This window comes from Cupressus sempervirens, chromosome 7, assembly GCF_028749045.1.
Source record: "Cupressus sempervirens isolate cs-2001-9-10 chromosome 7, ASM2874904v1, whole genome shotgun sequence".
Taxonomy (NCBI): domain Eukaryota; kingdom Viridiplantae; phylum Streptophyta; class Pinopsida; order Cupressales; family Cupressaceae; genus Cupressus; species Cupressus sempervirens.
In genome coordinates this window covers 929,078,689-929,095,807 of record NC_143124.1, presented here as the reverse complement: position 1 = coordinate 929,095,807, position 17,119 = coordinate 929,078,689, and positions in this window count along the sequence as shown.

Genomic DNA, 17,119 nt, shown 5'->3' with positions numbered 1-17,119 from the left:
CTTCATAACAATTTCATTATAAATAATAATTACTTTGTTATGATTATAATGGCTCTTCTTTAATTGGTTTAAACAGCGACAATCTAGTTTTACTTTAATATTTTAAATTTTTTACAAGATTATTTTTAGATTTTTTTTAATATGTTTTGATAGTTTGGATAATATTTTTTATTAAATAATTATGTTTTATTTTCCTTTAAAAAAATTAATGATGTATAATATTATTATGATTGATATATGAAAATTTAGATTTTTATAAGTCAATATTTTATAGGCATTGTATCAAATGTGATATCTTAAGTTACATTTTTTAATTACAAACTTTATCATATTCATCTCTTGAGTGATAAATATTAATTTTATATCCAAGCAAATCTCAAATTGTTGGAAGTTGTATATATAGGATTGCAAAAGTATCCTTATATTGTAGCTTGCTTGGGTTGTGACCATAATACAACTGTTAAATTGTAAACACTCATGTTGATCCTATCTCGAAACCCTAAATGAAACACTAAATCCAAACCCTAACCATATGATCCTATTCCTAAACAAGACCATAAATAAAAACTTATACCCTAACCCAAATGATAAACCACAACCCTAATCATAATCTTGAAAAAGGACATAACTCTATCACTAATCTCAACCCTAACTTGAATTATGGTATAAAACCAAACCCTGATAATAATTCGAACCAAGATATGTATCTTAATCCTAACCATAATCCTAATCCTGAACCTTAAAAATTAATCCTAACCCTAAAACATAGCAATACTACTTGACCATGATGCAAACCCTATCCCTAACTATAATCATATTCTTAAACCCTAAACCCAAATCTTTATTCTAACCTTAATCAAAACCTTAACTCTAACCATCTGATAAACCTTAACCCTAATAATAATCATAAACTCTAATCGTTATCTCAATTTTAACTTAAATATTAATCCTAGTAAAAAATGTAACCCTAACCATAATGTTTAACATGATGTAAACTCTAACCCTAGCTATGACATCTTACTAAAATTGTGGCTTGTATCCATTCTTAGTAACCAAAGCAATGGTTTTATCTCTCCCAAAATGTCTAGCCAAACCTCCACTTTGCTTCTTCTTAATGTGATTACCCCTCATAGAACTCCCTGGAATACACAACTAACTTCCTTTGAGCAACATATCATCTTGGAGGATGAAACCCAACCATTTTTTTTTGTAAAGTGTAATAGGTTTTGTACAAGCTTCACCAAAATTAGGATCCCTTGGATACATAATCTTGAGTTCCTTTCACCCAACTACCTCAATTTGTATCTCTTTTTAGAAAAAGTTGTCTCCTACTAAGAGCATCTACAACGATGTTAGACTTCCAACTCTTGCGTTTCAAAAAAAATGTGTAACCCTACAAAGCTCAACCCATTTCAAATGCCTCTAATTCAACTTTACTTGACTATTCAAATATTGCAAAACTTGATAACTAGTATATATTTTTAAAAATCCTTAGGAAGAAGATAGTGTCTCTACTTCTTCAATGTTGAACTAGAGCATAAAATTCTCGATCATAAAAATACTATTTCCTCTTCGCATCATTTAACTTCTCACCTTAATAAGAAACAAGCCTATCTTATTAGCACAAAGAATGTCCTATTATAGTACCACTAGCATCATAGTCTAGTTGAAACACCTTATTAAAATTTGGAAGTGCTAAAATAGGATGTTTTATAACTTTCTGTTTCAACAAGTTAAAACTCTTATCTTCTCTTGTAGTCCACTTAAACTCTTTTCTATCCCCTTTCATTGTTTCAGTTAAGGGTCTGCAAATATTGCTAAAACTCTTGATAAAGTTATAAACTTTCTATAAAAGCTATCCAAACCATGAAAAGATCTCACCTCAATAGCACTCATTCAAGTAGGCCATTTGAGGATATCATTCACTTTCTCTAGGTCCATTTTTAAACCTTTTGTTGAAACTACAAATCCTAGATATACTAACTCCTTTACAAAACTATACTTCAAATTAACTAGAATTTTCTATTCTCTCAAATTCCCAAACACCCTATGAATATGTATTATATTCTCCTTCAATGCCTTATTGAGGATCAAAATATCATCTAGGTAAATATTGACAAAATTATCTAGAAATTCCTTCAGTACCTCATGTATAAGTCACATGAAGGTTCTCAATGCATTGGTTAGCCCAAAAGGAATGACTAACCACTCATACAATCCTTCCTTTGTCTTCAAGGTAGTCTTTTAGTAATCTCCTTCTCTAATATGAATTTGATGATATCCACTCTTTAGATCTATCTTTGTGAAATACACAGCTCTGGTCAAACAATCCATAATATCATCCATCCAAGACAAGAGAAATTTGTACTTGATTATGATCTTGTTGATTTTACTAGAATTCATACACTTCTCCATTCTTATTTGGTTCTGATATTGATGGTATAACACATGGACTTAGGCTCTCTCAAATCAATCCCTTCCACAATAATTCTTGCACTTGTCTGTTCAGTTATTCACTTTCTACCTATGTCATTTTGTGTGCTACCTTATTTGGAAGACTAGCTCCTAGAGTCAAGTCCATCTGATGACTTATCTTCCTTTCTGGTGGTAATCCATCAAGCATGTTATTAGATACAATATCCTAAAATTCATTCAACGAATCTATAAATTTTGCAAGTACATCTTCTACTTCTTTACCATCTTTTAGAATTATAGAAAAACACACATTCTCATGCCTTATACCTTCCATCAATAGAACATACCCTTACACTACTGCATATTGTTTCTTCTATGTCCTTCAAGGGCTTTAGCTTATGTCTCACTCGTTCCTTTTTCAGGGAATAGGTATTTTCAAGACCATCATATACAAGATGTATGTTAAATTACCATAGCCTACCTAGCAACATATGATATGCATCCATGGTTATGATATCACATAGTACCTCATCATGGTATCCCCCAATCTTTAACTTCACTAGACATTGTTTAGTGACCATGATCTTGTGGTCATCCTGTACCCAAGAAATCTAGTGTGGGTGTTTCTATCTCTTGAGCTTAAACTTTGTGACCATCTCCCCTGACACTAATTTTTTTAGTTCTTTCACCATCAATAATCACATCACAACACTTATCCTTGCACTTGTACTTGGTATGAAATACTTGATCCTCCTTTGACCAGGTTCATTTTCACCACTCAAAAAGACTCTTCTATTAACTAGGTCTTCTCCTCTTTAGGCATCTTCAAAATGTGATGATTTGACATCTTCATCCACATGTGAAAATATGGTTTGGCCTTCAATTCTCCTATCAGTCCTTCCTTGGTGTTGAGGACATTCAAATTCTCTATAACCTTCTTCTCCACAATGAAAATATGTTCCATAAAACCTCCTCTTCCAGATCTTTTTCCACTTCCTCTTCCTTCCTCTCTAATCTCTATTATTCTGATCATGTAAATTATGGAAATTATTTCCCCTCTATTTTTTATTGCTACTAGCCTCATCCTTCTTCTTTTTTTATCTTCATTTCGGCCTCCATTGATCTAGGTTATATAGAAGATCTAATATTTTTTAAAGTATTTTCATTATTTTTTATAGTTTTTCTATATCTTTTTGTTTGGGCTTTTCAGAGGTCTTCTACTCAAAATTTGAAGCCGAAACTATAATCGGTCCCTAAAGTTGGGCCACCAAAGGCTCATTGTGTTAGAGACTAAACTAGAATTTTAGTTCTTCTTTCCAATAGTGTAGGTCATTTCAAATTTTGAGCTACAGGTCAAAAGTTATGACCCCAACAAGTTGGGGTAATTAGACACCTAATTTTGAATATATTTAGCTTAATTTGTTGTTTTTCTTTTTAGCCACATAAACATTTCGAATTCATGTTATGGTGGCTATTGATATTCCATAATTGTATGTATTCTTTCAATCTCAATGAATGAGATGGCTTTTGGTTTGCATACAAATCTTTCAAGTTTTTGCAAGATTTTTCTAGAAAGGAACATTGGTATCACAAGTAATCACTTCACTAGATATCGTGTTTGCAGCTCACTTCATCAATTTGGATTAGTGGTATCAGAGCTAGGTTATGCTCCTGTAATCCAACTAATACAAGAACTATTAGAAATAGATAATACTAAGAGGGGGGGGGGGGGGCGTGGTGAATCAATATTTTCAATATTTTTGCTCACAACTAAATTTTATTAGTTACTTTTCCAGATGCATAAAAGAGAGAACCAATAGTACAAAACAAAATAAACAAACATACAAGAGGAGAACTCATAATACCATATTTTATTAACTAGGGAAACCCTAGCCAAGGGAAGACCCTAGTGGGGATGGAACCCACAAAATGATCCACTATATAAAGAATTCGGTTAAGGATATTGAACTTGTTAGGAGTCTATGAAGAATGTATAGTGTCTTGAGTCCCTGTTAGGAGACTAGGCCTTGTTAGAAGCCTCAACCCTATTAGGAGTTGCCTCAACCTTGTTAGGAGTTGGTATATACAAATTTGTGCAAGAAGAGCCCAATGCCCTAACATGCAACTATACAAATAAGTTCTTCAAGAGAATATATATGCATAAAAAATTGGATCACTTGTTGTACTACACAAATTTTGTGAATGTCACTAATTGCGCCTAACACGATTATTTGATATACTTCACAATTCTTCTAATTATCAATTCTTCACACAAAGAGTAACTGCACATATATCAAATTACACTATATCTTGCATCACATATCATTACTTTGCATTGCATTTATTCATTCACATTACACACTAACTTTGGAAATGAAGTTCTTTACTTATACCAAACATATTGGTAAATTCTTCCTTAGTCAGCTCACATATCATTCTAAGAGTTAGCTCATCAAGAAATAATTAAAACAATTATTCAAGTCATTTAACACATTCTACTGACATGCTCTATTCTACATTGTATCATCACTGCATCATTATTCCCTTCATAACTTGAACTTGATTGATCTACTAGCATGCACACTAGTATGCATCATTAGTATGATATCATGCATCTTTGGTTAACTGTGCAAGAGAATATTCTACTATCATCAAATCTTGCCATGTTGCTATAACACTGTCTAATACTTAGACAATTTTCCTTCACAAATAATCATGACTAATCTACAAAACAAATATGTTGCCATAAATGAAAAGCATCTAACTTACCTTATCTGATTGATTGGTCATATTGCCAAAAATCTCCCCCTTTGGCATTAATGGCAACATTTTGGGAAAATTGGCTAAGTCCCAAACATGTTGTCATACCAATCAAAATAAATAACCATAACACAAAAAAAGCATTGTATTCATGTTTTGAGAGGATTACATCCCTGATAACTCTGATTATAAAGTTTTCTTAAAGAAAAACTTACTACAATACTTCAAAATGTAACAATCAATTACACTTTTCCTTATTTCTCCCCCTTACAATTACAATTTTCCATATTTCTCCTAATTTGATATCAATGAAAAAGGTGCCAATAAAAGGAAAAAAGAAAGAAATGTCAAAAATTGCATCAAAACTTGGATAAATAATCACTAAAATCATTTCTCAACTATGCAAAGTGTTTCTTCCAACTATCTTTCAGTGCATTAGATACACTGATTAGCACACATAAGGCATACGTGGCTAACTCTACTACGTTCAAATCTATAGCCATGAATTTTTCATATGAGGACTTTGCTACCAAGCATTCCTCCAACTGATTTTCTAGTAGTGTTACTTGTGGTGATAAGTGATCTCTCAAAAGAGTGAATCTTTTCAGAACTTTCTCCTTTTCTACCTATAAATTCCTAATCTATTATGAAGTGCTTTCATTGTATGCTCAATGGTATCTAACTTCTGATTCTATTTCAAAAAGTTTTCAGTGAGCGTCTGAAGCTTAGTTACCTTTTCTTTGATTTGATCATCAAAAGTTTGAAGATGGATGTATTCCAAGTTGCACTTAGCATAAGCTTGTTTTCCTTCTTCTATACTCTATCTTAATGTCTTAATACATACATTCAAATTTTCTATATCATTTCTTATATTTGTACATATGGTATTAAGGAGTTTAAGATCATGATCCATTTGTGCTCAAATTCTAGCCACATTAGTAAGTGTTATGAACTCATCATCAAAAGTTTTACACAAAATTGCAGCATGTTGTTGAATATCTGTAGGTGTGTCAACATGACTTATAGTCTTTTCCATTTTGTTCAAAACTGAAGTCAAAGTCTTTTCAATGGAATTGACTAATTTCTTCTTCTCAAGAAATTTACTCAAAGAAGATATGAGATTTTGCACTTTATCATCTTCATCTAACTAAACTACTACTGTTGTGACTACTGTTGCTTGAGTAGGTGGTGCAGAGGGTGTTGTTGTTGTAGTTACTAAGGGCACACTTGAAGTAGCTACTTCAATGCTAGATTCAACTTTCTTTGTAGAAGGTGCATCTTCTTCCTTTGGCTCTTGATCTTCTTCTTCATCAAATGAGTTGCTATAATCCACAATATTGCCAACAATGTTGGAACTGAAATCCTTAAATGGTTCCTTAGTTCTATCAACTATTACATTGGTGTTATCCACTTGCATAGATCCACTACCAATGGTGATATGTGGTGAATCACTGGAAATTGGTGTTCCAATTGGTTGCTCAAAATTGTGAGGTGGACTGCCTGTAGTAGGACTTGCTTGCTCTGTCTACACACACTCCTTAGACTTTATAGGGCGTGCCTTCTCTGGTTGTGCACTCTTTTCTAACATAGGGCTTGCCATTTCTGGCTATGTACTCTTCTTTGGCATAGTAGTCATGTATGTGACTATTGCCTTTTCAGTTTCTTTGTTTACTTCTTCATAATTTCCTCTCATGAGGAGAATGGATCTCTTTTTATTCCTTAATAGTGGTGCCATTCCTTTTAGAATTTCTGTTAACTCTTCCTCATTATTTATAGCATATAACTTTTTCACCATATTAATTCTTATTTGTTTGTCTTCCTCTATCACTCTACTTTTTCTATTTAAAAATCTATTGTACAAATCTTCTGGTGTCTAACCTCTTATACTATCAAACCTTTTATCTTTAAGAATCATATTCCTAACTACAACATTCTCTAGCTATCTTCTATCCATATTATTGTACAAATCATAGTATTTGTTTAACTTCACAAAATTATTGTCATTATTAATTTGCATGTTGAGATTCTCTACCTTGGGTTTCCATGCCTTTCATCTGGCTAAGGTCTTTGCTTCCTGATCAGCTGGCTCTATTGGTCTGTCACCAATTTCCTCTTTAGATTCAGAAGAACTAATCTACAACTTATTCTCTTCTTGCTTGGACCACTTGTAGTTTTCTTGACTCTCTTCTTAGGAGGGGTTGTGGTCTTTTCAAGCCTTGTAGACTTCCTAAGTTTTGGTACTTCCTCAATTTTTGTTGGATTCCTTGGAGGTTGCTATTGCACAACTATTACATATGGCACAATAGTTTCTTGTGCACTTGAGTAGGCAACTGTGGCCTCTTTAGTAGGTTCTGCCATTGCAATGGGTGTAGGGGTCAATAGTTCAAATTGACCACTAGCCTTCATTTACATGGCTATCCCTTTCATCTCATCAAATTCCTTTCTTATCATTCCTAATTCCTTAAAAATAGAATCGACCACCTTTTCCACTTTCTTCTTGGAGTCCTTTATTATTTGACTTGTCTTAACTTCTCTCATCTTTTCAACATGTCCCCCATCTAGGACATTCAAAACCAACTTCTGAGTGAAGGATTATCTGTGCATATCCTTCAATCAATTCCCCACTCATTTTGTAACCCATAGGTTTAGTAAACTTAACTGGAGGAACTACAGCCTCCATATAAGTGAAATCTGTTTCAACCATGAAGCATAGTTCATCCTTATATTTTTCCACTAGCGCAGGAGGTATTCTATATGTTTGCTTCATTTTAGCTTGGAAAGATTTTATCATACTATCAACATCATTGTCTCTGACTATATCATGTATAGCTCTATATGCACGAGTGATTTTTTGCATTGTGCACTCACTTCCATCCCAATTCATAATACCAAGAAACTTTTTAGTTGCATAGAAGAATATGTGAGTTAGTAGGGATTCAAACCTAAAGACTACACTCCTAGACTTCTTGATTCTTGATATATTATCCAACAACTATGTTTGGATAATGTCATATAGATTAACATCTTCGCCTTTTACTGCCAAGTAAGCTGCATGAAGAAATCCTACAGGTACTGAATCTATCCTAGGTCCATGATTGAATTTGTATCCCAAAATTTTGCAAATCAATCTTACTCCATCATCCTGAATGTTGTTGACCTTGATGTTTCTACCATCAAAACATGTGTTGAGATTTGTCTCAACTATCTTGTGCACATTCTTAGTGTTTATTGGATTGCAACCTCCATTATTTAAACATGTGACTTTGTGAATTAGGTCATTATCAATACATATGATAGAATCTCCTAGGTATAGAAGATCATCATGTATTTTTCTTAGAATTATCCTTGTCCATTCATGATTCTCAAAGTTTGTGTAGAACATATGCTTAACTAGATTAAGTCATTCTACGTATCCATCTTCTGGTTTTAGTGAAAAATAATTTTTGCACATTTTCTCCAATTCCTTATGAGTTTTTGTATCACCTATGATTTCAATTTTGCAATGAATATAACCTATTATATCCTTGACATGAAGAACATTTTCCAAAACTTGAGAAAATGCTCCAATAGGGTCATCAAGCAAAGAAACAAATGGGTGCTTCTTGAAATTGTATCTAGGTCTATTGCTGACATTAAAAACTTCTTGTGTTGCCAAATTTGGAAAAAATAAATATGCTCAATAGATTCAAAAAAATATCTTAACTTCGTGTATTAGGGTTTTCATCAAGTTTGCGTGTCTGTAGACCTCTTCAACTCTTCAAATCTTGCTTCAATCTCACACTTAGATTTCACACAAGAAAATGATGTTTGCAACTTAAATCATGTCCTTTAAAACTTTCGCAATCTGTACTTCACATTAAATGCATATCCACCACTTGTTCTGTATACTGTCTCTATATAGAAGAGACTTTATTCTTCCTATATATCCTTATCCTGATCATATTAAGCAATGCACACTTAGCTATAGACTTGTCTCAATGTCTAGTATATAATGTTAACTGCTCAACCTATGATATTCTTTCTAACATCAGTTATCAATAACAGACACTCTATTTTATTGAGAATGCTTAATTTTGGTAGGAGGAGTCACAAACAATAAGTGATTTTACTATCTTGTCAGATACATTAGGATGAGCTTCTTCCTAAATTGTGTGAGAGCTTCCAGCTTCTCTTGCTTTTACAAATATTTTCTTAAATTCTTCTATCACCTCTTTCATTTCTTCCTTCAAATTGTCATCATTTCTTTTGTTGTTCCTTTTGTAATTCTGGTCCCTATTTAGGTTTCTCCTATCCATTTTACAACCATTTTACAAAACTTTTTTGTGTGTCCAAAGTTATTAGTTAACTGACATATAGGTACATTTCTTCTTTTTTCATTCTGTTGGTCGTCAAGTGCTCTACAATTTCTTGCAATGTGTCCAAGATTGTTGCATCTATAACAAACATTTGTCTTCTTTCTCCACTCTCATTGCTGTGAGATCTTCTTCCATTACCTGCATGATTAGTGTTCCTAGACATTCTACTATTTGCAATATCACTATCAATTTTAGATTTCTTACAATCTACTGCATAATGTCCATATCCATGACAATTATGACAATAAAACTTTAGAATAGGTTTAAAAGACTTACCTTTGCAATCGTCTTCAGTATGTTCAAGTTCATCACAACAAGTATGAGATTCCTTTCTTCTACTATCCTTATCTTGATCAGATCCTTTGGATTTCTCATAGTGAGTAACATTTTCTTTGTCTTCATATGTATCACCTATTTTTCTTATGCTTAGATCCTTTTTGACTTCAGGGATATTAGGTTCAAATCTCTCAATAGATTTCTTGGTGAATTGTTCAAAGAAGAATCCAATTCCAATCTTGTCATAACTGGGTCTCTGTACAGATGGTTGTTCTTCAATATTTTCATTACTAGTATATAATTTCTCAAGTTGCTATTTGGTTTACACCAACTCACCTTTCACAATAGTGTTGTATTTTTCTAATTTTGTATAATCTAACTTGATAGATTCCAATTTAGATGTTACCTTGCTTAACTAGGATCTTAGATCTATATTTTCAGCTTTTATGTCAGAGTCATTCTTACCTCCATTTTTCTTAAGACTTAACTTGAGTTCAACTATCTTTAACTCATGTTTTAGGATCTCATTTTCTTTCTTTAGATCTTCAATATCATCATCACTAGTTTTCTCAGAAGGTCCTTTTTGCTTCAGATCATCTATCTTGTCCTTTAGTTCACCAATGTAAGCTTTTGCATCTTTGTATCTATCTTTAAGGCCATCTCTTTCAGTAAGGAGATCAATCTATTCAAGAGATTCTTCAAGATTCTTCTTCAATTTTTCCATATCCATAGGGATCTTATTCAAGCTATTAAGCCTCTTTTGAATAAGTAGGCTCTAATACCAATTCTTAAAAATGTATAATACTGAGAGGAGGGGGATGAATCAGTATTTTTAATCTTTCTGTCCACAATTGAATTTTATTAATTACTTTTCCACATGCATAAGAGAGAGAACCAATAGTGTAAAACAAAATAAACAACCATACAAGAGGAGAACTCATAATACCATATTTTGTTAATTAGGGAAACCCTGGCCAAGGGAAACCCTGATGGGGATGGAACCCACAAAATGATTCACTATATAAAGAATCTGGTTAAGGATATTGACCCTGTTAGGAGTCTATGAAGAATGTATAGTGTCTCGAGTAACTATTAGGAGACTAGGCCTTGTTAGAAGCCTCAACCTTGTTAGGAATTTCCTCAACCCTATTAGGAGTTGGTATATACAAATGTGTGCAAGAAGAGCCCTCTTCCCTAACTTGCAACTATACAAATAAGTTCTTCGAGAGAATAGATATACATAAAAAATTGGAACACTTGTTGTACTATGCAAATCTTCTTAATGTCAATAATTGTGCATAACTAGATTACTTGATATACTTCACAATTCTTCTAATTATTAGTTCTTCACACAAAGAGTAATTACACATATATCGAATTACATCATATCTCACATCACATATCATTACTTCGCAAATGAAGTTCTTTAATTATACCAAACATATTGGTAAATTCTTCCTTAGTTGGCTCACATATCATTCTTAGAGTCATCTCATCAAGAAATAATAATTAAAATAATTATTCAATTAATTTAACACATCTTGTTGACATGCTCTATTCTACACTGTATCATCACTGCATCATTATTTCCTTCATAACTTGAACTCGGTTGATTGTACGAACATGCACACTAGTAAGTATCATTAGTATGACATCATCATCTCTGTTTAACTACCAAAGAGAATATTCCAAGGGAATATTTTGCTATCATCAAATATTGTCATGTTGTTGTAACACTGTCTAATAGTTAGACAATTTTCCTTTACGAATAATCATGACTAATCTGCAAAACAACTATGTTGCCATAAATGACAACCATATAACTTATCTTATCTGATTGATTGGTCATATTGCCAACAAGAACTTCCTATCAAAGACTAGGACTGGCTACAAGAAATCCATCAGATTACCTTCCTCTATGGTGCACAAAACCAAATATGTCAGATACTTCGGTAGACATATGAAGAAGATGGTGGAAGAGGCTATGGCCAGGCAATGAGAAGATATGATAAGTAAAAAAATTTGAAGACCCAACAAGTTCTAAATTTAGTAGCACCTTTCCATGGGAACACTCCTTTTAAAGTATAGGTGAACTTTGATATCCCAAATTTTGAAGGAAAAGTTGATGTTGATGCTGTTGATAATTGGTTATCCAAGTTAGAATGATATTTCTCTGTAAATAATTTTTTTGATGCAGAAAAAATAATATTTTCCTTCTTGAAATCTGAAAATCACATCAAACTAGCATGGGAAATGAGAGTATTGAATAAAGAAAGCGAGGTAGGAGAAGAGTTGGAAATACTCTCTGATAACAAACCCACTTGAGGAGAATTTTTTGAATACATAAAAGAAGCATACTTTCCTGAAGATGTATATGAACATAAATATATAGAATGACAGTTACTTCACCAATACATTCCATGCACTCTCTACAAAATTTGGCATAGAAGACTTAGAGAAGCATCAAATTCTAAAATATCGTAGTGGGCTCCATAGACACATTCAAACTAAAATGAAATTCTTGAATATTGAAACATTGGCAACTACTTACAAATATGCTATAAAAATTGAGTTAAAACATAAAGGAAAAAGAGATTACTTTTCAAATAATAAGCTAAGGGGTGAAGGTAGTAATAAATTCAAGGGAAAACTAGTGGGGAAGGACCCTCCCTCAAATCCACCCAAGAATACATGGTGGGCTACAAAGAAGACACAAATAGATACAGGCATGTGGTGTAAGGTACATAGGAGTCCAACTCATAACACAAAGGACAATTGAATAATTAAGAATTTGATGAAAAAAATACGAGGAGAGGAAATTGAGCCTAAAGCCACACCAATGGAAAATCCTAAAAATGATTCAGTCATAGAAGTAGACCCATATGCCATTGTTGCAACAATGAAAGTAGTTCCACGAGAAGATTAGGAGAGATTGTTCCATTCACAGATGTGGGTTGATGGAAAGCCCCTACATTTTATTGTTGATAGTGGGAGCCAAAAGAACTTAATTTATATGGAGACAACTAAGAGATCAAGTTTTAAAATGACAAGACATCCACAACCATACTCTATGGGATGGGTTAGTGAAGGAAAATATATTCAGATAAATCACTAGTGTCACCTATCATACTCAATCAAACCATTCAAGGATGAAATAATCTGTGATGTAGCACCTTTAGATGTATGTGATGTTTTTCTAGGACAACCATACATGTATCAAAGGCATGGGGTGTACAAATCTAGACCACGTACTATCAAAATCAAGCTTGGTGAAAAGAGATATCAAATACCAGAGGCATGCCCCACTCAAGCTACACCTTTAATTACTACTAATCAATGTAAACTATTAATTGCTCAAACCAAAACTTTTGTCCTGCTCATGATTCATTTTAAGAAAACAAAGTCAGTTGTCCTTAACACATATAGTAAGGTGGCCACCATAGTAGACCAGAAAAAGGAGATGGATAAAATCTTAGAAGAATACCATAGTTTGTTTAAATCACCAACTGGGGTCTCAACACATGCCAAGTCAAGCATTATATTGATCGAATTACAGGAACACCATTGCACCATGAACCAATATATAGGACATAAGTTTTGGAAAATGATGAAATTAAGAGACAAATTTAGGAATTGATTGAAAAGGGACATATCAAGCCAAGTTCTTCATCTTGTGGCAGCCTTGTTATTTTGGCAATAAAGAAAGATTGGACATGGAGACTTTGTATTGATTACAGGGCACTTAACAAAATTATAGTGAAAAATAGATATCCAATTCCTCGAATTGATGACCTTTTGGACCAACTTAAGGGGGCTAAGTACTTTACAAAAATTGATTTGTAATATGGGTATCACAAAGTACCAATTGACCTAGTAGGTGTATGGAAGATTGCATTCAAGTCCAAGGAAGGTTTGTTTGAATGGTTGGTTATGCCTTTAGCCTGACAAATGCACCAGCCACATTTATGAGGTTGATGAACGATGTGCTTAGACCCTTCATTGATTCTTTTGTAGTTGTTTATTTAGATGATATCCTCATATTTAGTAGAACTTGGTCTGAACACTTGCAACATGTTGAACAAGTACTCTTGAGTTTGCAAAAGCATAAACTCTATGCCAAAATAGACAAGTGCTCTTTTGGTATGCAAAGAATCTAGTACTTAGGGTATATCATGGATCATGAGATTTTTCACAAAGATATAAATTATCAAAGATTGGCCACCTCCTCAAAATTTCACAGAACTTTGCAGTTTCCTAGGTCTAGCCAACTTCTATCGCAAATTTGTATTTGGTTTTTCACATTTACCATGGCCTCTTAATCATTCACTCAAAAATGGAACATCAGAAAAATTTTGGTGGATAGAGAAAAAAACAAAAAGCTTTTGAAGATATAAAACTCAAATGGGTTCTTCTAGATTTACAATAGTCATTTGAAATTGAAATAGATGCATTAGATTATGCTCTTGGAGTTGTACTCATGCAACACAGGCATCCCATTGCATATCATAGTGAGGCATTTTCTGAAATAGTTCGCAAGTACCCCACCTATGACAAGAAGTCTTATGCAATTTTCCAGGCCTGTAAATAGTGGAAGCATTATATTTTGGGAAAAGAAACCGTGATACATACAAATCATAAGCCTCTGCAATTCCTGCAAACACAAGGGAAGTTGCAAAATGATAGGCATCAATGGTGGTCAGCTTATTTGCAAAAATTCCACCTCAACATTAGTCATAAAAAGGGCAACACTAATAAAGTAGTAGATTATTTGAGTAGGCCTCCAATCATAGGTTTGATAATGTGTTGGATTCATGTAGCCATCAAACACAAACTTGGGCTCAACTACATGGTAAAGATCTTGATTTTTGTAACATTTATAATGCAGCCTTACAAGGGAAGAATGTTCCTGACTTCTATATACAAGATGGGTTACTTTGTCATATTGGTCACATATGTATCCCCAGTGAAGAAAGAAAGAAATTGATATGGGAAGCACACTATAGCCGGGTGGCAGGACATTTTGGTATTGGTAAGACTACTACAATTCTCCAAAAGTATTTCTATTAGCCAAAAATGAAATATGATATCGTTTCATATATAAAATCTTGTGTTGCTTGTGTAATTACAAAGCCTTCAAATTGTGAATTGGGCCTCTATCTATCATTACCTATTCCTAATAAACCATGGCATTTTTTTTCAATGGACTTTATGTCTAGGCTCCCAAGTAATAGAATGGAAAATGACTGTATATATGTGGTAGTAGATAGATTTTCTAAAATGCTATCATGGTGGCTTGAAAAAAAATGATTTCAGTAGAGCAAACCCTAAGCTATTCTTTGAACATGTTGGGGTTCACTTTGGGTTGCCAAAAAGCATTATTTCAGACAGGGATAGCAAGTTCCTCAGCAATTTTTGGTCTTCATCATGGGCTAGAATGGACACCAAGTTGACAAAGTCTACAACATTTTATCCTTAAATAAATGGCCAAATAGAGACAGTCAACATAATGATTATCCATATCCTTTGAATGTACCGCTCTAAACACCCACATACATGGGATGAGAGCTTGCCTTATGTCCAACATAGCTACAACCATACATTTCACACTATTATAGGACATTGTCCATTTAAGGTTTGTCTTGGGTATCAACCATTGGCACCCATAGATGTAGCATTACTTGTCTTACAATCTAGGTAGCCACTCAATATTAAAAAGGAGGCAGATAAAGCAAAAAAAATTATTGAAAAGATCAAACAGCTATAGCAACGAGTTCATGATATTTTAGAATAGAGCAAGAAGAGTATAAGGAAAGACATGATCAGCATAGAACTCTCCATCATTTTCAGACTGGTGACAAGGTATGGCTACATCTTCAGAAGGAGCGCCTCCACGGACCTTATCGAAAGCTTTGTCCTATTTAATATGGGCCATATACCATTAAGAAACAAGTTGTGAGAATGTTTTTGAGCTTGATCTGCCACAGTTTTTGGGAATACATCCATTTTTTAATGTGGAACTGTTGTGACCCTATTTTCCTCCATTATTGGACATCTCTCAAGTTGCTAAACATATTTATGCTAAAGAATTGAATCCATCCACTAATATGCCATTACAGTGTGATCATGTCACTAAAGTCATTTTGAAATCTTTGATAAATCAAAAAATTCCACTATATAGGGTGGTTCGAGTTGGTCAATTCTCTCATCAAGGCAAATGGTTAACCAAGGAACAAGTTGTAGCACAATTCCCTCATCTACTACAAAAGATTGATGAAATGGGGCCCATTACCTCTTAAGGGGGGAGGAATGATCTAGATTATATAGAAGATATAATATTTTTGAAAGTATTTTTCATATTGTTTTTATAGTTTTTAAATATCTTTTTGTTTGGACTTTTTGGAGGTCTTATGCTCAAAATTTGAAGCTGAAACTATAATTAGTCCCTAAAATTGGGCAACCAAAGGCTGGAATTTTAGGGACTAAACTAGAATTTTAGTTCTTCTTTCCAATGGTGTAAGCAGTTTCAAATTTTGAGCTACAGGTCAAAAGTTATGACCCCGACAAGTTGGGGTAATTAGACACCTAGTTTTGAATATATTTAGCTTAATTTTTTGTTTTTCTTTTTAGCCACATAAACATTTTGAATTCATGTTATTTTGGGTATTGATATTCCATCATTGTATATATTCTTTGTCTCAATGAATAAGATGACTTTTGGTTTGCATACAACTCTTTTGATTTTTTGCAAGATTTTTCTAGAAATAAACATTGTATCATAGATAATCACTTCACTAGATATCGTGTTTGCAACCCACTTCATCAATTCAAATCATCCATAAGGTCATCCTCTAGATCGTCCACCATGACATCTTCTGTTAGCCTTCTCTCAAACTTCTAGTTTAGTTGTTCCTCTAATCTTAGGGAAAAAATTTAAACCTCTTCAATACTATTAATTCAAAATGGGCTCAACTCCTTTTAATGCTTAACCTAAACCCTTTAAGGTAAAGAGTAACTTTCTCCTTGTCAACTTTTGCATGACCTATTCTGATGAGAAGTTGATAGAATTCTTCTGTATACTCCTAAATAAATCTTCCATCTTGCTTGAATCTTTTCATTTTCTTTAGTGAATCAATCTCATAACCAATATAAATGAATTGTTGCTTCAACTTAGCTACCATTCAATCCCATCTTGTGATTTTCTTCCTCTTCTATTTTGCTCCAATGGATTCTTCTACTTCTATATCTTTGTATGGCCCTTTAGTCTAACCTTTGAAAACTTGACCCTATCAAGATCCTCAATATATTTGTACTAA